This window comes from Ornithodoros turicata, chromosome 2 (assembly GCF_037126465.1).
Source record: "Ornithodoros turicata isolate Travis chromosome 2, ASM3712646v1, whole genome shotgun sequence".
Classification (NCBI taxonomy): domain Eukaryota; kingdom Metazoa; phylum Arthropoda; class Arachnida; order Ixodida; family Argasidae; genus Ornithodoros; species Ornithodoros turicata.
This window is the reverse complement of record NC_088202.1, coordinates 127,209,632-127,234,043: the sequence shown is the minus strand read 5'-3', so window position 1 is coordinate 127,234,043 and position 24,412 is coordinate 127,209,632. Positions and strand designations below refer to the sequence as shown.

The following is a 24,412-nucleotide window of genomic DNA, read 5'->3' as shown; positions in this document are numbered from 1 at the left end:
TCTTGGCGTGCGAACGTTATTCAATATCTGTGATGTCGCCCGCACTCTCTCGTTTCCCGGTGACGACGACGACGATGATGATGACGATGTTTCCATGTGAGAACAACAGCAAGCAAGCATGGCGTGAAATGAAGTGCGAAATAGAACCAGTCCGCTCTCGCGGAGGGAAATACGGAGGTTCTTTACTTGAGAAATGCATGTTTCTGTTTAACGATTTATGAGCAGTGAAAACGACACACACACACACGCGCGCGGGCGCGATGAAAACGAAAACCTTATTTTATTACGCAGTACGCATCATTGGGCAGCACCATCAAATATGAAATAGTTGGATGGACATAAATTACAGAGCGAATAAACACAGCAAACCGTTCCGAACGTGTGTGTGTGTGTGTGTGTGTGTTTGGGAAGCAATTGAAAAGGTTTCCACATAGGTTTGCATTCCTTCAGGTTTTCGCGCTTACGTATTTGGAAGCCCGAAGAGTCATTGACTATATAATTCCTGACATATCGGAAAAGTTCCAGAATGCGGCATAATGCGAATACGGAATATCACTAAGTTCCCAAAATAATTTAAGAGGCTGACAGCAGTGTTCACTCCAGGCTTTTTTTTTCCCTTCGTCCATTAGATTATGTGCGGCTATGGTAGTGAATAATTAAAGAGCCACCATATAGGACGTAAATTAATGCTCGCACTTTCTCAACGCTTTGTTCTTGGCGCGCTTGCTTCCTCACGTTTGTATCATTCATGTATTTCGCGGCCAGCGCAACGCTGCGATCGTATAATACTTTTAGACCTCGCTATAGCTTCTCTATTCCTGTGAGGTGCAGTAATATAGTTGTTGCGAGCATGCTCGTTACACAGATTAAGGGGAAATATTTATTGGTTAGGTTGTGTGACACCACGGTGCGTCATCGTGGGCCTTCGCTGTAGCGTCGCTTCACGTTTTCGGTGAGCCTCGATAACATGCTGTGTAAACGACTGAACAGTAGTATCAAACAGCGCGATAGATTCAAAATCCGTCTGAAGAACGAGAAAATGCGGGATCTCCACCTGGTGGTGAATGGCACGAGCAAGCAGCCACAAAGTTTCGAGAAGTACACAGATTGCGTGTAGCGTAAGTACTCCGCAACAGAGTACATTCCCTAAATGACAATACCCACTTGACGTATACGCATAAACGTATTTACACGTGCTAAGAAATCAGGACGTTATACCTACATTCTCTCGTACCGGCTTCGAAATGTAAAAAAGGGTGACGTGATATCTTCCGCTGGGGTGAATAAGGATCACATGCCGATGTATCTGGCAACACGTGTAACTTTGTTAGAATCGAGTATATTTTCTGTGTATACCTCTCCTATTCGCCCAATGACCCTGGGGAGTCGCTTCTGAAGAGTCTAACCCAATAGAGCTCACGTCTATACGAGAAGGAACCACATGTACGAAGGGGGAACGAACGTAGACAGAGTGCTTCATTCTTTCTAATTCGGCGAACAGTTAAGCAGTGCGTCTTGCTGTGTTTTGATATCAGAAAGTTCTCCGAGTCGTATAATACGCCGTGCCTCCGATGCTCGCAGAAAAAGAACGAATGCCCAAGGGACTGTGTGTAACTATCTTGCTCTTTCTCCGGCGTATTTGAAAGCGGGACCGTTTCTAGACAACGAGGAAACGGGAAGAAAGGAAATGAAAACAGGAAAGCAGGTCGTTTCCTTCTACAACAGACTAAGGAGGCATCGAGAATGGCTAGAGACATGCAGAAGAAAAAGCACCCTAACGAGAACGGAACTGGAAGGTTTCCCGTGTGCTTAAAAAAAAAAAAAGACGGGAAGAGTGGAAGACAAGGAAACCCACGGCAATTAAGGTCTCCGCCTCCCAACTCGCGTGTGCAGCTTATACAGTTTCTTACGCGATTAATGGAGACCGAGGGGGTTGTCCGTATAATCCGGACTTGATTCTTCTTCGGTTCGACGAACTGTCCCTGGGAGGATAATAAGCAGCAGTGTCGCATCGAGTTCTCGGATACAGTCTTCCGACTCGTGGGCATTGCGGTGAGACACGGTGTACGACGCGCCTTGCAGACTACGACCCCACGTGCATAATGCATGGCAGGAAAACGAAGGTTCGTCGTTGTCTTCGTCGTCGTGTAGGAGTTTAGGGAGCAAAAGGGTAGCGGAAACGGTAGAACAGAGAGCGGGGCTTGTAGCAACGATGGAAGGAAGAAAATCACTTCCGAAATGGCTCTTCCACGGTGACAAGTGCGTCTTCCGCCTCCCTGGCGACAGAGAGGAGAATCTGACAGCCCGGTATTGTGGAACTGATGGGACTTTGCTAAGAAGAAACTGCCTGTCGTGATTTACTTTTATGGAACGAAAGGATGGAGGGACATAAAATAAGTGCGAGCAGGACGACGACGACGACGACGCACGGTTGTCAGCGTTCTGTCAAAGCGCTGTCGTCGGGCAGTGGAATACGATTGGAAGGACCCCCCACCCCCATGACGGCCTAATCCAACTTCTCCGAGAGAGGCGACGCTGAGCGGTGAGCGGGCGAAGCACTCCTCCGCGTCATACGGGTCATTGTGGAAGGGGGGCTGAACACTGGATTACGGAAACGCTGCGGGCATAAACGTGCATGGAGTGTCAGTGCGGAAGTTATAAAGGTTAGGAAAAAAGTAAAAAAAGTCAGGAACTGTTGTCTTAATCGCATTAATTAGTAGTATAGTCTGTTTCTCATGACGTGCCGAAAACGGCGACAGCATATGGCAAAGTCCCCTATTACGACGCTACGACAACTCGAGGAAGGAAAAGCTATAAATTCTGCAGACACGGTGCACATTCCACTCCTTGGCAGCTGCGATATTTGGCGTAATTTCCGTGTGTGTTGCAGGTTTGTAGCGTAACAAATTTGACAAATGCGAGGGGGGGGGGGAGGATGTTCAGTATTTTCCAGAAGACACAACTTTGTCTCGCATGTGGTAGCATGACTGCCTCAGGTACATGTGCCTCAATAGCACCTCGTGCCTCATGCAAGGCTCCTCGCTTGGAATAAATTAAGATTCTTAACTTAGACACTGATCTACACGATTGGAGAAAGGTTTCTCTGCAGTACTTGAAGGTGTTTCCTAGTTTCCTCAGTGTGGGTGAATCGTTGGAACTCCTTCCTGTCTAATCCACCTCAAACTAGTCTCAACGCCCATTCCCATTATCGGCAGGAACAAGACGGATATAAGCAACGCTTCACGCGGAATGCCATTCAGACACCCCCTAATGTAAAAACCTGAGTCTGGGCACACAGAGGGGCGACACGAACACACGACTCAAACTCGATGGCGTATATATGCAGGCCTGCTGGTGGATGAACTCCATAACACACGACTCAGTTACACGCAGACAGTGCGCCGTGCGCAAAACGTGGAAATATTATCACACCTTTTTCTTCGTGTGTGTCTTTCATAATGCTAATGCGGCCAGTAGCCACTGCGCACAAAGGTGCATAATTATACTCGTTGTACGTGCATCGCTAACGCATGGTTCGCGAAGCTCGATGGCGGACAGCGAGGCTCCCGCGCTTACTTCATCCCAAATGAGAAAATTCAAAGTCAGTATGCGCTTCCATAATTTTCTGAAGCGTAACAAGGGAGCTGAGGCCCAGTGAAAAGTCATGAGATGTCTTAATTGGAATTCTGGAACGAGCTGTTTCGGGTTACCGTGTTTTTCTAATTACCAGGCAGGCAGTGAGCTCGCCTTTCCATAATACACGATGTTTTGAATTAACACTCCCGCATGCGCGTTTCAACGCGCATATTATATTCTTCTTAAGAATGGTTTAACAAAGTAATCTCACCTACACGTGTCAGATGCTTGAGCAATGCGCGAGTGGCGTGATGCATGGGCAAACGGACCGTTCGCATACGTGTTTTCACGGTGCTAAATATAGAGCCGTCAAAACGGAAGTGAACGTCATTCTAATTTAACCACTAAGGCCAAGCATCGTTGTTAATTTTATTCTTCTTCTACCTGGATGGTTGCAGGTAGTGCTTGAACACTGTTTGAAAGCTGCAGTTTTAAAGCCACAGCTAACAGTTGTTTAAAGCTACAGTACGTGTTTGCAAGCGACAGTCAGAACCCCAAAAGCAACAAAGAAACGAAATGCTGCTCTCTCGTAATTCCCGGCGTCGCCTTACTTTTAGATCGTCTGTCAATAAAATTATGAGCCCCTCGGTTATGGCGGGTCGTTATAGGGCTATCCTACCCTCGTGAGGTCACGGTGATGTACTTTCGGTTTCTCTCTTTTTTTTGTGTGTGTGTGTGTGTGTAGCAACGGACATTCAGATTCGAGGCAAACACTTTTAACGATGTTTTACTACACTGTAAGAATAATTCTCCTATTTTTACTGCACAAGTGGCTGCTAACTCTGTTGACGACAAATGTGCCTTAACCTATTATGCTGCACAAAATCCATTTGGTGTGCGCACGTTGCACGGTTGCGGACTGCGCTTTCACAGTTTAATATCCCTTTAATGTATATGGTTCTCTTTTCGCTTATGGGAGCTGTACAGTGTGCACGCGAAACGAGTTTTTTTTCTTCTTTTATGCAATAACTACTGTACGGCACATACGCGGACAACGCAGTTATAGCAGTCACTTTTGTGTAAAAGAACTATTTTCTCTCTCTATTTTTTTAAAATAGTGTATAACTCAAGACAAACCTGAGTCGCGTACACATCGTTCGCACACGCGTGTGACGTCAACAGAGCTCCGCCTCCAAGTTCTGACGTCACTGTGAAGCCGAAACCGGATGTGCTCTCGTGGTTCATTTCTCCTCTTTATCTCGGGTTGTGAAATTTCGCACAGCCACTCTGTACGTACTTCGCAGTCAAAGGTAGTCTCGTCTCGTCTCCTCCGGGTGTTGCTATCCACGCAAGGGTCGCCATAGACGCAGGGAATAATTATGAAAAAATCAAAATATAGGGTTAAGTTTCGTTTGTTTGTTACTCAATAAATGCTGTAAATCGTGTTCTCTTAGCAACATAGCTCATCATGACTGTAGTTCTCGTTAATAAAGCTGGTTCTCTTTTAACGCAGGACCAACAAACATAATAGAACACAAAAGGGGGGAGGGGAGAATGTCGTCATGGAATCCTGTCCGTGAACATGCGATACGTGTGGTTGCCATGAAAGCCACGCTTATTTGCTGTTAAGCATAACACGCGGGCTTGCCTAATGGAAGGTGAATCAAGAATAATATACGCCACGGTGAACTTCTATGGAGATATGACTCTGGCGCAGCCATACGAGGCTCACAACAGCTAATCTCGACGTCGCTGGGAGAGGTATAAGCCCGTAATTATGGGAATAGTAACGCTGAGTGTTGCATGGGGAGACTTGACTGTTCGTGCTGGAACAGATTAAAAAAAAATGCCTTTCACTCCAACGTGCGATGATAATTAGGTTAAACAAACGGGTCTAGCTGTCCCACATTGTAAAAACACGTTCTGCTGTCTGCGCAACACAACAGTGAAGTGCAAGAGTTTGCAGCCAATTTTTACCCCACTGTCAAAGTAAAGTCTTTGTCAAATTGGACGCAACCGCTGCAGTTTGACTTACCGTAGCACGCAAACGCATGTGACCTGCGCAGACTGCGTTGGTCGCTATAGCTGTGTGAGTAGGGCACAGCGCACATGCATCATAGTCGGTTTTGAGCGCGAGTGCAAAGCAGTGACTGACTGTAGATGGGAGAAGCGCCCAACCAAGCATACCGAGACTGTGTCGTGAGGTGGTGTGTGACTTAACCGAGTCCAAGACCTCGGACGGCAGTCTCGTACCCAGGAGAATACACCGCGCTCACGCGTTACAATTAAGTCTGACGGTGTTTGCACGCCATTGCACGCTTGTAGTTGCTCTCCAAGGGCTGGTAAACATGGTGATGGTGTTCACGCCTCTGTTTGTTTCAGGTCGTTAAGGCGGTCAGTACGTAATGCTGGCGCCAGGCACTAGTATGAGACGGAGTAGTAGTAGTGGTAACTGTTCTTCATCAAAATCATGCACAGCAAAACGGTCCACGTGTACTGCATTTTTTCGTACCACTTTGGTCACATTAAATCGAAGTACACATGACACAACACGCGACACGCGAACATATTTTCTGGCGCTTTTGTAACTATACCGTTAAGAGCCCTGCAACCGCGGGAGTGCATCGTTAACAGTTTCCAAACGTACCAAGCCTGACGAACACAGCAGTGTGTGGTCAATATGCTGTCTGGAAAGTTTATTGAAAGGTCACGAGGCAACTGAAACGAATGCATACATTGGGTGCACATCAGTGGGTTGAGTGCATGCTCTCACACTCGTAACGCGCAGATGCACTGAATGCTAATGGCAAATGATTACCGGCGCCGAAGACCCAACAGAGGGGGCATTCGCAGGGATTGAGTTTACTGTCAATAACGTGAAGACATTAGCTAACGCAGTTTAGCAAATATGAGGAATGCGTACGCGATTATAAGAAGCTGGAATAGGGACGTCGTCGTCCACGTTAAACTAACCGTGTTTTGACACGAATGACATTTCCCAGGGTACTCCAGCGAAAGATTCGTAAAAGGTCATAGCTTTATGCTGCCACGTGAGCGTAAGCTCTCGTCGTCATGACTTTTGTTATTCCCCCACCATGGGGAATCTCCTGCAGCTCTGCCACAAGATACCCCGTAGCAGACGACAGTGTAGCCGATGGTGTCGCCTGCTATCTACGCAGTATGCCACTCCAGCCCTGTGCCCAGCCAGGTGCCCTGCGAATGCTCAGCGTATAAGACGCGGCTAAACTTCTGCACCGTGAGAACATTTTCTTTTCTTTTTCTTCCAGTAGATTATTTCGAGGAGATGACGCTCGTGTGCGGTAAAGAGGATGCAGGGTGAACCATGGTCCGTTTCCCATGTGTTCTTCTCCATGTGTTTTGCATTTTTCACGGAAACCCTCAGCATTCCTTATATGAGGGACTGGTAGATTTTCCGCTTCTTCCAGGCGGATATGAAAGATAGTAATAAAAAGAGTAATAATCCCAATAATGATGGGCCGTGGAACAGTGAAGCGCTATCTTTCGGAAACAACTGAGCCAATAACAACAACAAACAGATGCAGTGACGATGAGTGAGGGAATTTGACACTTCATTAGTGCATGACAATGTCCCAGGAAACGTTCTACTTGGCTTTCACTAATCTTCAATTCCCCTGTCTTAGGGTAGCTATAACTGAGTGCAGCCGGTGACTGGTGGCTGGAAAGGATTTGGCACAATAACGGATTGGTGGAACATCGGTGAACCATGGGGTTCCTGTCGCCCTGTTTCCTGTCGTCCCTCGTAAGGTACCTCGCTGCCACCACCTTCGCTTCTGTTGACATCTCGCCAGCTGTGAGGCGTCGTCCTTAAAAAAAAAAAAAAAAAATGACGGGGAAGCACTGCTGCCAAAGTTTCGGTTTAAATAAATTGTCTCGAAATGAGCGCCATCTGTTGACAGCGGTTGCGCACGCTCTTATCGACGGAAACATAAACAAAACAGACGAGGCCGTGGATAAGTCGATTCGTCACTCACACGTCATGTATGTCTACCAAGCAAGTGTCACGACGAGGCCGAGGTCTAAGAAAAAAAAAAAAAGGGTTGTGCGGCACGGAATATATTGCTCGCCACGAGAAAGTTGAACACCCACGCGACACGACGCTCGGGAAGAGAGACAGAGAGCTTCCGTTAGCTTCACACTTATGTTCTTTCATTTTCTTCCCTCGCGCTAGCACGCCTTCTGTTTGGAAGCTTCACATTTTTACTTACACGCACGCAATACACGTAAAGTTTGGGTGTATAGGACGCGCCAGGAAAGTAGACCTAAATTTTTACTACATGACACTTCCATGCGCAATTTACTGAATAGGAAAATTTGTGCTTTTTAACTTTAATAATTCATACAGAGCTACGAAAACTTTTTTTCTAAATGCGCAGCTCTTGTTAACTGGAAAATGTAGAAAATGGTAAGCGAAAAAGAAGCATGTCCTGACAATTTTTACATTAAAAGAATTACAGGCCAAACGGTACCTCCAACGCACAGTTGAGCGGGCTTGTCAAAGAGCTGGAAACGCCGTCACCGTTACCTGTGTAACTACATTTCGACGACAGGTTGTGAAGGGGTAAAGTGTTCCACTTCCAAATAACTCGCAACGATGCTTCAATATACTCGCGTAATACAAAAGACCGTTCAGGAGACTACAGGCTCATCGATTCATTGCTACACTAGACTAAATCAATGGTCCGCCGCTACGCCTTGAATGCGTCCCCGCGCGCAGGCTAATTTCCAGCTCCCATCAACGGTCCGTAACCTAAGACAACAGACAGCGTCGACGAAGTTCCCATACAGCAACGCAACCTGATTATCTCCCTCTATACGGCGGCATCACGCCTGAGCGGAATCTGGGCAACCTGTACGGCACAATACAAGAGTTATCCGCCATCGGTATTCGAAGGAGAGCATGTCCATCACGCTCGCGTGTGCTGATCCCCAAGCTAACTATTCGGGTTTCATCTTCAGGTTTCTCTTCCGATTCGGCGAACGATATCCTCTCTTCTCCCGCCCCGCTATGGTGCGCCGAGCTCCGTTGTGACAGCACCGGCAGGATTTTGTTTGCTGCGGGAAAGAGGGCTTACTCCTACACACACGCTAGCGACCTTCTTCTGTCTTTCGTGCGTGGGGGAGGAACCGTTTTCGGCCACCGAACTGACACAGAACGATCGCACTGATTGGGGAATTTCGCCTCCGGGACGTGACGTCAATTTATGATCTTGTCAAGCTGCGTGTATCGCGCAGGACGAAAAAAAAAGTTCTCGCAATTTAGTGAAGACAAACATAGAAGTTCTCCGTCTTTTTTTCGCGTTTATCAACATTAATGCAATGTACGCAATGTCATGGTGCCGTGCCGTGCCATGCCACGGTGTTGGAGGGATCAATGGAGAACGACGGCTGCCCTATACAGTCGGGTGGTTGAGTCCTGATTCGGTTTCTGCTGGGAGACCTATGTAGTATGTGTTGGGTGCCTTCGTGTTCGTCATTCATATTTAGGGAGGGATCGACTTCATTTGGACTACTCTGTCCGTTTACCGCTGTAAAGACCTAAGTGGGCCCTGCCTCTCTGGCTTGCCCTTACTTTTTCTAGAGCTTACTCTTAGCTTCACTTTTTTCTTTTTTTGCTTCATACTGCGACTGAGCTCACAAGGGGTATTCACGTTTAAATGATGGCTCAGGAAAGACGACTGAGATTGATCCAGGCTGACTGAGTCACAGGAATGCCTTATCATTCCAAACAGCACTAGCAGACACATATGCATTTCTTTCCCTATGCGACACGTTGTTTTGGGGAGAAAGATAAGGAAAACGCGTCCATACTAGTGGTATTGATGGTGCTAGCGAAAGAGCTCGCCGTTTTCGACCTCACAGAGGACGTCCATACTGAAATATCGCGAGCTTGTTAGCGAATGCGCGCATCGTGTGAACCAATTGGTGCGCTGCGACGCGCGCCATTGATGAACGTCCTGCCACCTCGCGCCGTTCTTCTCTCGCCATGCGCTCGTTAGAAGTTTCTCTCAGGAGCCCTGACACGTGCCGCTTTAGATTAACGGCCGCTACAGCAGGAACGAACTTGTTTAGCGTCCGACAACTAGAGCTCAGGAACCCTTGTCTCATTTGCTGCACTGCCGTCTCTTAACCAGCGCTGTTTCTTGCGCAGTTGCACTCGTAAACATTTTTAAAACCCGCCATAAAGTTGCGCGTGGCGTCGGTGTAATGGCTCCGACCTGGGATTTATCGCCTGCCAGCCGCGGCTGCGGCGTGTATATATAGAAGGCATTGCGACGGCTATTAGCCCTTCTTTGCGTGAAATACGACGCCCCGTTCCCCTGACCCGTGTCTACGTTCGTATTTGTACGGGCCTATGGTCCTTCTAGTTAACTTTCCCGTGACTATGCTCGTAGATATTCCTGAGCAGGCACTGGAAGCTGTATAGAGCGCTTCTGCGTTTACATTTCCAGCGAGCGCTCAGTTAACTGGGGTCGCTGTACTGTGGCTGTACCTCGAAATAAAGTGACCGAAATCCCCGTTCCAAAATAAACTACTGTAAATTAATGTTGTCTGACTATAAAATACGCAGTCGTACGTGAGAAACTGCCAACGGGGAACTTAAGCTAACCTGAACACACACACACACACAAAAGGAAATACAGGACGGTTACGATTGTGTAACGCGAATTTCAGCGGTAGTTTTTGTGTGTGGATGTTGACAGTTTTATATATGACTCTGGTACATGCACAACTACTTGACCTGTGAAGTGAGTGGTGATGTGTAGAGCTGGGATTAGCGGGACAAGAATAGTACTAAAATCGGGACAAAAGTGGGACAGGAAACGTGGAAAAATTCTGACACTTTCCGGAACATCGTACCCATCTCTGAGTACGTCAAAACTGCTTTCTTTTATTAGCTTCAGATTATTTTAACTTAGTTTGCACCACCGAAACCAAGAGTCAACAGACAGAAGAAGAAGACAGAAGGAGACAGAGAAGAAGCGGCGGGGGGGGGGTTACTGGCAGAAAAAAAAAAGAAAAGGAAAGATATTCTTGCTATTCCCTAAAAACATAAAAACAATAAAAAATAGAAATGATAATAATGAATAATAATAACTAAAAAGAGCGGAGGGTTTTCTCGAGCACTTCCCGACAACAGCTGCCGCTGTAAAATGCAAACTGCAAACACCGAGCTTGAACTAACCTAAACCAACGTGGTGCTCTGTCGTGTCGGCCCTGCTAAGCTTAACGGCTGCTAAAATGGGATTTCCATTCCCTAAACCGACTTGGACCGACATCGAAAACCCGTGATTTTCAGTGGGTAAATAGTGACATCGTGTTTTTAAACACGGCCTCTCATCTTACGAAGCAATCGAGCATTCTCATCGATTTTCGTTGTTTCGAGAACGTGAATTTCGAGATCGGGCTTTTCGCATCTGGGGATATCAAGGTCCTCCCGTACCGTGCCCTTTCGTGTCATGACGTCGTGAAAAGGTACCTTGCTTTAAAGCGGGACTAAATGCAAGTTTTCAAATTTGCAGTGGGAATGTATGCACGTTACCCTTTGGGCAACCGGCAGGAACAGACGGTGCGATGCCGCGATGGTGTTGCGAAAAATTAATAGCAGTCAGAAGCGTACCGAGCCCGAACACAGAACAGGTAGGAACAGCCTTATTACACTCACGCTAGTGTTGTACGCATGCTAGTCACTTACATTGGTGATAAAGTATAGGCGCAGTTACCTTCCCGTATATAGTGTAACTTCGTTCCCGCATATAGTAACGGGATTTTTGTTATAAAAATTCCTTACCTCGACATAGATGTTACGTTTTCCCATGGCTTGGGAAAATTAAGTTCTGTGCTCCCGTGGGCGGTGTCCGTGACAGAAAATAAGTACAGGTTTAAAACATGACATTGGTAATGTTAATCAGTGCACTCCCGCATGCAGTGCATTACTAACAGGCGTGGTCCCTCAATAGACGTCTGCACGATCACTGTTTTGAAATGCATCGAATGGGGAAGCGTGTATGCACGAACTTTCAAATCAACCAGACGAAACCAGCCTTGCTTTTTTTACCTCCGTTTCCTATCTGCCGTCGAAGTCAGTCGACGTTATTTCAAAGCGCCTACAAACTGTCACGCGTCTATCCAATCAACGTGTACGATCCTCCACTGATTTGCATATTGATCAGAAATCGCCGTCAAAGCACATGCTTGTTTAGGCTCATGGGCCCTGTTTGCGTAGCACGGCAACTCCATCACACTGGATTATGCATGAGGTTCTATGCGACGACGCGCCCCTAAGAGCCAACTAGACTAGGTGCATATGCTTCAGTGCTATGTTTTCAAATATTCATTTCCCAGGGAAACACTTCTGTTCCGCAGAGTGCCTCGTGCAGGTGTCATACACTGCATCGATTTAATTCAACTGGGTGCTCCACGTGTCAAAGGGACTGGTGTGCGCGGTTAGCCGCAAATCATGCCGAAGTCTTATACAGCGTGTCCCAGCTAACTGTGAACAGATGTTTAGAAAATATGTATATCAATTTTTCCGAGATGAAATCAATTACAATATAGCGTATGCTGAAGGGCACCAGCAAACTCCTAAGGCAATGTGTTAATTAACCTTCAACAATTAACTATTTAATAATAAGAGCTGCGAGGTTGTCCCAATGAGGACATCTGTTTCCCTTCAGTCCCCTGACACCGTTGCCGTTTAAAGAACAAAAATCCGCTCGATAGATCGTCCGCAAAAAATAAATAAATAAATAAATAAAAAATAGTGAAGGAACGCCTTTTTTAAATTTTATTGCGCATCTTCAGGGAACGCATCTTCCGTTCACCCCCAGTGTGAGGCGCGCGTGAGAGGTGTGTACAACTAAATAACTTGGTGGTTATGGTATCACGATATCCCTTTACCATGTACCTTCTGATTTGTGCACCAATAGCAAGGCCCTTCGGGCTTCCCTCGCGCGATATAGATTAAAAACACTGGCATTATTCCCATGCGCGTCATTTCCTCTGCAAGCTTGTAGTTAGGACTGTTAACGATAACTTTCACTCTGGCAGGTAGGTAGATATTTCTTTCGTTTTTTTTTTTTCGTTTGACATAGAAATATATACAGTTTTACAACAGGACTGGGAGGCGTGGCTGTGATGCGGTCCCTACCAGTTATTCCATACTAAGCTGCAAACTGACACACATATTTACAATAAGAAAAGTCGAATTCAGCTGTGCAACTAAGGTAAAAAACTAATAATCAATACACATAAAAAAGAGAGATAAAACAACAACAAACATTCCGTGACTAACAAGTCAATACACACATACACACAAAAAGTAGAAAAACCAACAACCCGGACATAGAATTTCAGAGGTCATACTTTTAAAGGTAGAAGATGTAGCAGATTGGCGTATTTCTAATGGAAGCATATTCCAGTTCCTGCAGATTATTTTAAATGAAAAGATTCCGTAGTTTGTTCGTGGCTGGGGCAATTTAATAGATAAACTAGAGGATCTAGACCCGTACGCTCTGTCACAATAATCAACCTCAATTAAAGAGGAAGAAACCATATTACGAATGAGCTTATACATGTGACCTTTATAGAGGAAAGAGCAAGGAAAAAGCAAAGATAATAGATTCAGATGGTAAGATTCCCAAGATGATACTCAATGCTTTCTTCTGCACTAAAAGTAAAGGTTCCATATTTGATTTATACGTGATACCATATAGGTATATAAGCAATAAGAAGCATGACTATGAATCAGTGCATAATGTGCACCTTCATATCGTATACCTGGACCAATAATGTTGTTGTGGGTGCTGTCCACACTTCGCAAACTACACACCATATGCACGCTATAGCTAGTCATTGATCATTCGTCAACGCGTAGAACATTACTCTGTGGCACTATATTAGCTGCCAACAGACTAATGAAGTATGCGTCCCTCTTTAAAACCCTTCTGCGCGTCCATGCACATATCACCTTTGGAATTAAGAAACGGCATGTAAGTAGCACCGATCGATCATGGGTTTTCACCCACCGATCGAGGCTCGTCCGATTCACGATTACTTATAGCTACCTACCTAATGCACACATATGCTACTGCAATATGTCAGCAATATGTGAGCACGTTACGTCGTTGCACCGTAATGTGAGGATTTATAACGTACGAAGACGAAGACTACTGCGATCGATATCTTTGCAACTCGAAACAGTTTCGAATGCGAACCCTTGATGTGCTAAATGACTCCCGCACCTTCATCTCCTCACTTGGAGAGCTCCATCTATTTGCAGAAGGTTAGAAAATCCAGCGAACCGAACAGAGACTGTTCTTCTGGTCATATACGTATGTTCTTGTAATATTTCCTTGTATAATACAGTTTCCTTATAGTTCTTCATTGCTTTGAGTTAATAATTTTTCGATAATTAGCTACATGCTCGTCTATTTTTCTTGTTCCATTACTTTCCTCGTGTTCGGTGCTAGGGTTGCCACTTTCGCCATGAAAAATACCGGCCTATAGCCGTGTTCAACTTAAGAAGGAAACGACATCAAGTCCGTCAACTACATACGCCGTTGGACATAAGGAGATGCAATAGCGCGCCAGGAGAAATACTGCAGCGACACCATGCGCCATCAGTAGGGGAGTGCACTTTCTGCTGCAGCGTAGTGTCATGCGGCCAGTCTTAACAGCCAATACGGAAGCAGAGTGAGTATGAGGGATTACATTATCTGGCGCAGGGAGAGAGCGTGACCTCTCAGTGTCCAGCCATCCCATCTGCGGCGCACTAATATTTTGTGAGCTGACGGGCTAGATTGCTTTTCCTCCTTAAGTTGAACACGACTATAGTGAGCGATACCAAGAGGGAGAGGAGGAAGAGTAAGGGAGTGGACGAGGCAAATTGAGTGTAATACATAGGAGAGAGAGAGCGAATAGGAGAGGGCTAAAGAGAAGCGTATCGGAAGAGAAAGCATTCATTCAACAGCGTGGAGAAAAAAATCAAACTGTTCTGTTTGTACCCTTGGTGTCACGGTCCAGATGGAAAGCAAGGCTTGGAAACAAGGGAAAGTACTACCAGTGCCACAGCGGAGTTGATCTCGTTCCAGATTCCTTCGGTGGGTCTCGAAATACCATCTGTGGTAAAATACCGCCAAAACGCTGCCGGTATTGCCTTTCAACCGGCAGCCGGCATGAGCAACAAATAACCGGCCTTACCGCGACCAGCCTGGTGGCCAGCTTATTCAGTGGCATTCAACGAATAGTTGTGCCTGTACGCATCCTCGTTCCACCCAACGACCCCTGATGGAATGCGACGGAACCACAGCCAGAGGGAGGAAGGTTCTACGGCAGAAATTAAAATGGACGCAAACGGCAGCAGAAAAGGATGAAGCTCTTCCGATGATTAGACCTGTTGGTGCACAATGGCCGCGATGCAGTGAAACCAAGTAATGGCGACCTTCCGGGGGTTGGCCTTCCTATTCTGCGAGTCAGAGAATGAGCTACCCCAAGTGACCCGTGATGCTTCAGAGCGGGAAGCTGCGAAGTGGGGCAGCAGCGCTTTCATTGAAGCTTTTGTCCGTGCTCGTCCCACAGACACTCGCTGCTTGGAGCTCCTCGAAAAAACAGCGTTTCATCCACGCAGCTTCCATTCTTTTGGGACAGTCGCAGAGCGCTTGGCCATGATCCCCCGCTTTATTAGCTTCTCTTTTGGGGGGTTCATTATTAAAAAGGGGATGAGGAACGGCGTTTATTAATACGGGCTCTCGTGAGATGTAGGGCAGCCCTATTGTATAGGCGCGGGTGAGATATGTTTTGTTGTGGGAGTAAATTAAAAGAGGAAATATTGGACGCAGTTATGGAAACAAGTGGTGTAGGCGTCATCGAGAGTGAATTAGGTGGTGTGGGAAAATTGTGGAAGACCCTGGTTATGGATATTACAGTGGACTGCAGTCTGTGCAGGTTGCGTCGGCAGTCGCAGTGTTTTGCGTTCATGAGAAACAGATTGATAAGCTCCTCTGACATTCGATCTTAATGTTTTGTAGTAGCCTTGGTTGCTACAGAACCCAAGTTCGAAGGGCCGTTACTGCCGTTTCACCGCAATGTTCAGAGAACACACTGACACCAATAAATAAATAAAAATATATTCAAAGCTTTTTAATGGCTTGTGAAATCGTTTACCTGTTTGTTTACTGTTTGTTTGTTCTGCAGTGTTACTGTGGCGTTTACACAATTTCAGTGTATCATTTTGCGTTCAGCGTGCCGCAAACAGTCTGGTGATCACGCGGTGGTTTCACGTGACAGTGCCACGTGATAGGTCAAGTGGCCCGATAAAGCCACGGACGGACGTATACGGTGGTAGGGCGGATATTGCCACCACTGGATTTAATAATCCGATCTCTATATGCCGTCTGAGAAGGAGTCACTGTGCAGCGCTATAGGTTGATGTCCTCAGCACGCAATGTGTCGTGTGACATCTGTTATTGTGAGTATTTGTTTATTTTATATATTTACCTTCAGGACCGTGAAGCAATACAGAGGGGAGTGGTTAACATTTGATGAGAGGACGTTAATATAAGTAGCATACAAAACTATCTACAAATGAAGTCAACATGATAAAATTGCACAGATACGTGGATGTAAAAAAAAAAAAAAAAAAATAAAGAGAGAAAGGTTTGGGTCAATTAGAGCAAACAATGACAGCGGAAGTGTACAACACGTAGAATGAAAAATGTCTATGCAGAGAAACGGTCGCATAAACACTCCTTAAATTGCTTGACGTCGGTAATGGAGGTAATGGCACCGGGAAGGCGGTTCCACTCCAACGATGCACAAGGCAGAAATGAATCGTGAAAGGACCTCGTTGAGCATGACGGAATGCAGACTTTCTGCGGGTGATCGGTATAGCACGATGCAGGGAGGAATATTGAAATCCATCCAGTCACCGACAACGAATGTTCCCAATGTTTTCGTGCTAATCGAAGCAGCCGCGTGCCGGAAGGATGCAGGACGGAAGGCTGGCAACGAGACAAACATAGCAGCCGGAAATGAAAGAGATCGCTGCTTGCCATCGGGAAATCCTCGTAATCCAGGCGGCGGGCTCTCCGCCTTCCTTTGACTTCGTCTCCTATTTGCTGCTTGCACGACAAACTGTTTAGCTATTTCTTTCCGATGAGCACCCACCCTTAATCAGTCCCACGACGAAGCCCTGTCCTTCTGCTGCAGAGGCTATACGTGTTCCACTTTGTTTTGCCCCTTTTTTTTCTTCCAGCGGACTGTCCATTACGCGCTGTTCTTTCTTTCCCGCTAGGACGTTTGTGCTCTTGCTTACCTGCATGTTAATCCCCGTAGCCTAATGCCAATATAATGCATAATGTATCGGTATGACACAGCGAACTCGTCAAGTTGGGCTGAGATGTGTAAGATGCGCGATACGTACTGACTACTCAATGACAGAACAGACGGTGCAGAAATAGGAGCATATAGTAAGCAGGAAACGACGTTTTAAGATTGCACCTGTTGGCAGTGGGGGGGGGGGGGGCATATTTATTAGAACAAAGAAGAAAAAGGGAGGAAAGGTCAGCCAAACGGGACGTCGACTTGCTATTCCACAAAAAATAAACAAATAAAATAAATGAAAAGGAAATAATTAGGAAATAAAGGGCGTGTCGGAAGAATGCGGAACTTCTGCAACACGATAAGCTATCTCATGTGGATGTCCATTAGAGTACTGCAGGTTTAGTAACGTCCCATTTTGTTCATTCGGGTGGAAGGAAAGCCCGACAATGTCCTCCTCTCGCGAAACATTTTGAGCTGAGGTTGCCAACTGTCGTTGGCGGTTTTGCAACATTAAAAAATGTCATGGCCTCCGGAAAACCGGTACTACGAATTCTCGCTATAGAACTATATAACAACTTTATTGTGAGAGGATGAATTTAGGAGTTTCATCGTCAGGGGCGATACTCTGCCCCATTGCTGGTGATGATGCGGGGAATCAAATAATGAGCCTCTTCACAAGAAGGATCGAAGTCCAATGGTATCCAGAAAGGTGAAGAGAACTTTGAGGTCAGAGCGTTCGTGGGCCGCGTGTGGCCAGGGACAAGCAATTTTGTGAGAGTCCACATAATCAAATGACTATCATTTCCGGCGTATATAATGAATTCTCGTTATAATCCGCATACTATAGGACAGTTTTGGCATGTGAACTGACGTTCTGTTCTGTACTGAAATCGAGGTGAAAACAACTTAGGGAACTGGGCTGGGACTGCCCGCTGACTCTGCGCAGCGAGTATTCGTGCTTTCACACTATTTTTTTTTTTTTTTAGACGTAACAGAAAATAACTGCACCTAAAAATAAACAAAGGCAAAAACTACATGTGAAAGCGGCGTACAGCCTCTATAGTGCTTCATTTCGCTCTCCGCGTGGAAGAAAAGTCTAAAAAATAATCCGCATGGACATAAAAGCTCTCCCTCCTAACTTGCGATGATTCATTTGGATCGCGGCACTTGAGTTCGGACCAACGTTTTGTCCGCCTTCGCTCTTCTTTCCAGTAACTTTTTTTGTCACAGCACGCGCGGCAGCTCTCAATTTGCGCGTTTCATTGAAATATTCCAACTTGGCAGCGGCTGCGGAGAATTAAGTCCGCCCTCTTTCTCTCGAAGTCTGCATTAATAAAGCAGCTGGTTCCAACTTAATGTACCTTGCGCAATAAAGCGAAAGAGACCGAATTCAATTAAAGATTCGTCCTGGCTGCGTCCTCGTCGTCCACCCGTCGTCAAGGGGGATGCACTGGGAAGGCGAACGTCGCGAGTGCTTCTCTATTGAATTTTAGGTCGCCTAGCGACAATCGGTGGTCATCATCCCCACTAAGTTGTCTGGGACTTCCTCTCTCTTTTGAATAAGACACGTCAAAGCAAGGTATTTCATTCTCAACCTGTGCCATTACGTTCTGACGGAACGCATCTTGCATTATGACATCAGAGGCTCCATTGACCGCTCACGTAGATGGACAGTGGAATGTAGGCCTTTAAGCAGGCTATCGTAGAATCAGGAAGTCTTTACAGGCGTTTAGAGAATCGTAAGCTCACCACGACCCTGATTCTTGCGAATATGTGTCTTGATACGTCTTGATAATATACGTCTCGCGAATCGGATACGGAGCGCCTTTCGAAGTGTTTTAGTGAAATGCACGCCCCTTCAATGTCACGATTCCGCCTATATAGGCCGAGGTGGCGGCACCTATGAGCGGTGTGCGAAATTGAATGGGTCAGTGTGGCTTTCCGTCCGCTTAGCTGTTTTCTTTGACCGCTGCGTCATCTCGTTACCTCTTTCTTTCTTCCTTAAATACCAAGTGCTTCGCAAATACGGAGTAAATCATCGTTCACCGTTGAGCGCTTGCATACGTAATTCGTGAGGTTCCCGAAACAGTGGTCGGGCGTCGTCGGGTCGCCATATTGTTTTCGATAAACAGTTTCGAAAAGGGGCTCCTTTTCACGCTGATGGAGTCGTTGGCCCGCAAAACGTATCATCTCTGCGCTCTGACTGACTAACAGCGATACGGAGTTTACATCGGAGGGCGCTTATCGATTCTCTAAAGATATCCATTTAGACGAATATTCATTCCATCTACGGTATTGCGTCGCCATAGTACCAACCATAGATTGAGAAGTTACCCGTCAAAAAGAACTAGTTACAAGTTAAGTTACCGTGTGCAAAATGTAACTAAGTTAATAACGAAGTTCTTCAGCCTGAAATGTAACTCGCAGTTACTGAGTTACTTAAAAAAAAGAACGAGTTACTTTCAAGTTACTTCGGACACAAAATAGCATTACGCAGGTGCAGCGCGCGTGAGCAGTTGAGCAATGGCAGCGGTTCTTACTTTCTGGATAAAATGCTGTCATTGATTGAATATCTCGTTTTATGGCAAATAATCCCATGAAGGAACCGGAGAGAAAGCAAGAAAATATGTGGACGTCAGCGAAAAGGGAGATAAAAGTAACTTGGAACTTAACTCAAGTTACTTCAGCAAAGTTACCTGAAAAAGGAACGAGTTCCTCTGAAAGTTACCGCGGCGCAAAAGTACCGAGTTAAGTTAAAAGTTACCAAAAAAAGGAACTTAGTTACAGTAACGAGTTACTTGTAACGAGTTACCTCGAACTCTGGTACCAACAGCACTACATCAACTATATAAAATGCACAGCATATAGACGAGTATAGTCGTCTCTTGAGACTCAGCGACCGACGCTTGAGTTTTCGTTAGCACAAAATGTCGACGCAATATAGACGACGGACGCATCGTCAATCTATCGACTGAACTGTGAAGAGTAAGCTCGTAGCTCTAACTCCCCGTACCAGCGATTTAGAACTGTGTCAGCATTCCTATATAAAGCTCGACGAGTTCATGCTTGCCAAAACCTCTCTAGTGCAGACACATATATGTTGCAGTGCAGCCACTGAGCTCCGGCTGTAGGTATTCGATTATTCTGTCCACGTATCTGCTGTGCGTAACACAACATCTCCCGGCTTCTCTGTGTGTAATGGTCGTTAGGGGACAGTGTCCAGTAGAAGACAGCCTCTGTTCGAGGTGTTGCCTTACCTGCATGAGGCATCTTCTTCGACATACTGTCACCTAATCGCTGGATTTTTTGCTTGTGTTATCATCTTTCTTATGTTAGGTATGAATATGTATTGTATTTCTCGTGGTCTTTGATTCTAAAGGTTCTAAAGGCAGGTAGTAGATAAATACGGCGGGAAAAGGCTAGAGGGTACCATTGAATTACATATCGCTCCAGCTAGTGTGGGAACTTTCAACCTTGTGCTAGCAGAGAACAAACAGTGCATAAAGTCATTAATGCGGAGTAACTCGGTTACAAGTAACTATAGTTACTAGATTTGGTAACCAGTTACTATAACTAGTTACTCCTCTCGAAAATGTAACTCTTAACTGTAACTAGTCACTAGTGTTCGGTAACTATATGGTTACTGTAACTCAGTTACTACATGAGAGAGTGAGATAATCCGGAATATTGTTAGATCAACCGCAGACCCATGCTGTGTCGGAATGACTCTTCGTGTTGTTCAACACCGGAATCCCATGAAATGCACCAGCCGAAAGGATTTTGATTTTCACGGTTGGCAGGGACATCTTTGGACTCAAGCCTGGGAAGATTAGTGATAAAAACCGCGAAAAACAACCGTTATTGAAATGCAACTTGTTCAGATGACACTTTGTTTGAAACTATTTGAAGCTTTGAAGCTATTGTTTGCCTGCGCACACACGGTTGTCCGTCCTGGCTTGTACGCAAAGTAACTCTAAAGTAACTGTATGGTAACTGAGTTAGCTAACCTTAACTGCACCTCCCCATTTTTTTCTTTATTGCATCACCACCACCATCTAACCTTAACTGTAACTAAGTTACTTTTATTAAAAAAAGAACTGTAGCTGTAACTTACTGTTACTCTTAGCTGTTAAGTAGCTCTGTCAGCTTAACTAGCTGTTACTTTTAGACGGTAACTGTCCCAGCTTGGAACAGCACCTTGCGCACAGTAAAGACACGAAACCGAGTATAACACCCCCAAGACGAAACGTCCTCAGACGACAATCCATAGGACGTCTTCAGCATTCCCTTCCATCATATCATCCTTTGATCTCCAGCACCTCGTCCATCAAAGGAGCTATGGACTCTCAGTTCCGAATTCAGATCCTACTGCGGGATCGACCCGAATGATGACCGGTTCTTTTATCTCTTGACTTCGGCATGTCTTTTTTTCGGGGCCCGATGTCGTATATGATATGGTAAAACAAGTATACAAATGGAAAAGGACGCCGGTGCAAGCCTGGCCTGTGAAGCCCCCCGCGGCACGGGGGAAATCGAACCCCAGCTCCAAGTAAATCTCCTCCATGATGTATACGACTTTGACTCTAGCTTCAATCCACGTGTCAATGAAAACAGGCATTCGTTCTTCCCGTCCAGTTACGCACCAGGCTTCCGTTCTTTAATATGCTCGGATCTTAAGACCCCAAAGGCATGTGGCAGCCAACAAATGCCGTAATGCAAGAAGGAGCTCGCATTCGTAATTTCAACCTAAATGCCGTCGGCTAATCTAGGAAGCAGCATTTATTTCGAATGCGCCTATGAAAATACGTATGAACTTTATCAAAGCGCAGCGCAATCATAGCTGTGCAACGTGTTACAGCTTCTTGGCATCAGAAGGACATGTTACAAGCAGGAACTCGGTAAACGTATTTTGTACATATGTGACCCATTAACAACAGAAACTTTTGGATTGGATTGGATTGGATTGGATAAGAAAGAAAAAGGAGAGGTTTGTCCCAACCCAGTCAGGGCTGGCTACTCCACAACGCGTTTGTGGGTTGAACAATAGAACCGAAAAGAAAAAGAAAAAAACCAAACAAACCTTTAAACCTTCATAGTGGGTTCCGTGAGATGTTTTCTCTAACATTTGCACGTTTAGCACATGGTTCGCTGTGGATCGAATGATACGAATCTGTCCTTGGGGGGTTATCGCTTACCGAAAGAAAGGAAATGAAAGAAAGAGAGGGCGGTCTGCCTGCCACACAGAGAGAGAAAAAATACAAGAGAGAGAGAGAGGAACGAAAACTGGACGCACAAACAGGACACACGACACACAGCAATCATCCGTTCAGCGCAAAGTTCTTAAATGGTGCGGACGGTGGCTGTGCTATCTGGTGGTCACCTTCGGTGGTTCGTTACACAGTTCACCATATCAACATTCAGTGTCCTGGTTATCCAAAAACGGTGTAGAAGGCATGTGCATTAAAGGGTTGCTCGTCTTCGCTCATCGAATACAGTCAAACCTCGCTTTACGAACACCCTTCGTTTCTCAAAAAATCGTTCGTAAATCGAGGTATTCGTAAATCGAGGTCCGAGGAGTGCAGTGCACAAATACCTCACAAAAACACGGGAAATTAATTTGAATAAGTTTTATTTTGAAAATACTGCGTAATTGTGCTTTGCACCATACTTTCTGCAGGGTCTATCCTGTTTAGAAGAGATGACAGAAGTCTGACACTTGACTCATCCACCCGGTCCTCAAAGTACCGTATCGCGCGCGGATGAGACTGTTTCCAACGGCAAATATTACGCTTGTCACCGGCTGTCAGGACTGAACGCCTTCTCTTGGAACGGCAAGATGTTTCCATCTCGGAGACCTGGTCCAAACGCACAACCGTTCGGCTGTAAACGCCCGAATTATTCTTTCACGAAATGGTGAATCATGTTTGTGGAACGTAGCGACGTTGGGACATTGTATGTTTGACCTTGGCAGCATGTACTGAGGAACTTTCATTATCCTCTGGTCCATTGGCCTGGTCCTCTGTACGTTCATAACGCCCGTTCGTATATCGAGGTCAGAATGGCTTGGCTACTTTGGGTCCGTTCCCTAATAATCCGTTCATAGTTCGGATATCGAGGGTTCGTAAAACGAGGTCAAAATACACGGAAAAAGTTTGGTTCCCTGTGGAGCCGTTCGTAAGTTGAGGGAATTCGTATATCGAGGGTTCATAAAACGAGGTCCGACTGTATACGACATTCACGTTTTCATATCTCAACGCATCACTGTATTACACACAGTCAAGATTAGTAAAAGAGCGACAACGAATAAGCTGGCGGTGTTGATAATGATGATGATGATGATTCACCTTTTTTTGGCGCACGGACAACCAAGATTATAGAAATAAGCTGGTGGATGTACTGTGACAGCCGTGTCACGCATGTCACATGCGACTGCCTTTTTATTGTTTTATTTTTTTTTTTTCATTTTCGCTTCTCAACTTTCATTTTCTTTACTTCACTGGATATTTAATTCAACTGGAGTAGCCTGCTCTCTCCATGAGCGCCACATTCTCCATTTTATTTTTCCCCACATCAAACCAAACCAAATCAGCATTACCGAAATGTCACTCTTTCGATACAGAATATTTTCACTCTTTTGTCGGCTCTCTTCTTTCTCGCGAGAGGAGAAAATGCTTTGTATACTAGACCGAACACGGTTGTTTACTTGGCACCATGCGAATGAAGTATGACGCTCCTGCGATTTACTAGGGCTCTTGAGACTGACAGCCCGAACAGTTTTATTACTTTGTGCGCGACGAGGACACACACTGTGAATTTAGAAGAGCCGGGCGGCATTGTTTATGCTTCGCAGGAGCGAGCCCTTTTCAGCTTCTCTAAGTTTGCGTAAACAACTACTCCGACGTCTTTTCTACTCGCTTGACGCATAAATATACATGAATCGTGTCTGTCTGTCTGTAGTATGGAAAGCAGAAGCGTCTTAAAGGGGTGTTAGAAAGAGTTCCATGGCATCACATGGAGCTCATGAATGGACGAAGTTCGAAGTGACATTTATTCCGATTCGTTTGGCTTCGGAGCATGTCACGAGCAAGTGGATAAACAGCAGGTGCAGATATATCTGTTTGTTCGGCATTAAGATGTGTCAGTGATGTTGCTTCACAACCACATGAGCCTGATGCTAAAATATTTTATTCGTCCTTCTTTGCAGGTAAGCGAATGCGTTATCAGCCTGATGTGGATTTTACACTGTCACCCGTCGCCACAGGTAATTTCAGTCTGTTAAATAATCCTTACGAGTGTATCTCACTGCGGTGTCATGTTTAAAGACATCGCAGTTTAGCGTACGTCGACGAAACAGCGATGCTTGCGATGTGAAGCACTGCGCGGAACAGACGCACTTAGGTGCCGGATTGATTCCGTTCATATACTACACGATCTCTCTGTTTTTGCGACCCGATAGGCTTAGTCATAATCACAC

General features: G+C 45.6%; 1 protein-coding gene and 2 long non-coding RNA genes across 4 annotated transcripts in view; 2 read left to right on the top strand and 1 right to left on the bottom strand.

The window, feature by feature from the left end:
• The window catches only part of LOC135386084 (nephrin-like), a 288,664-nt gene that overhangs the window by 30,957 nt on the left and 233,295 nt on the right, over positions 1–24,412 (top strand). The window lies entirely within an intron of this gene.
• The window catches only part of LOC135386085 (uncharacterized), a 354,177-nt gene that overhangs the window by 227,676 nt on the left and 102,089 nt on the right, over positions 1–24,412 (bottom strand). The window lies entirely within an intron of this gene.
• LOC135386086 (uncharacterized) lies at positions 2,425–7,498 on the top strand. Its single transcript, XR_010420592.1, has 3 exons — positions 2,425–2,542; positions 6,690–6,832; positions 7,239–7,498. It is a non-coding gene; the product is annotated as an uncharacterized LOC135386086 (long non-coding RNA).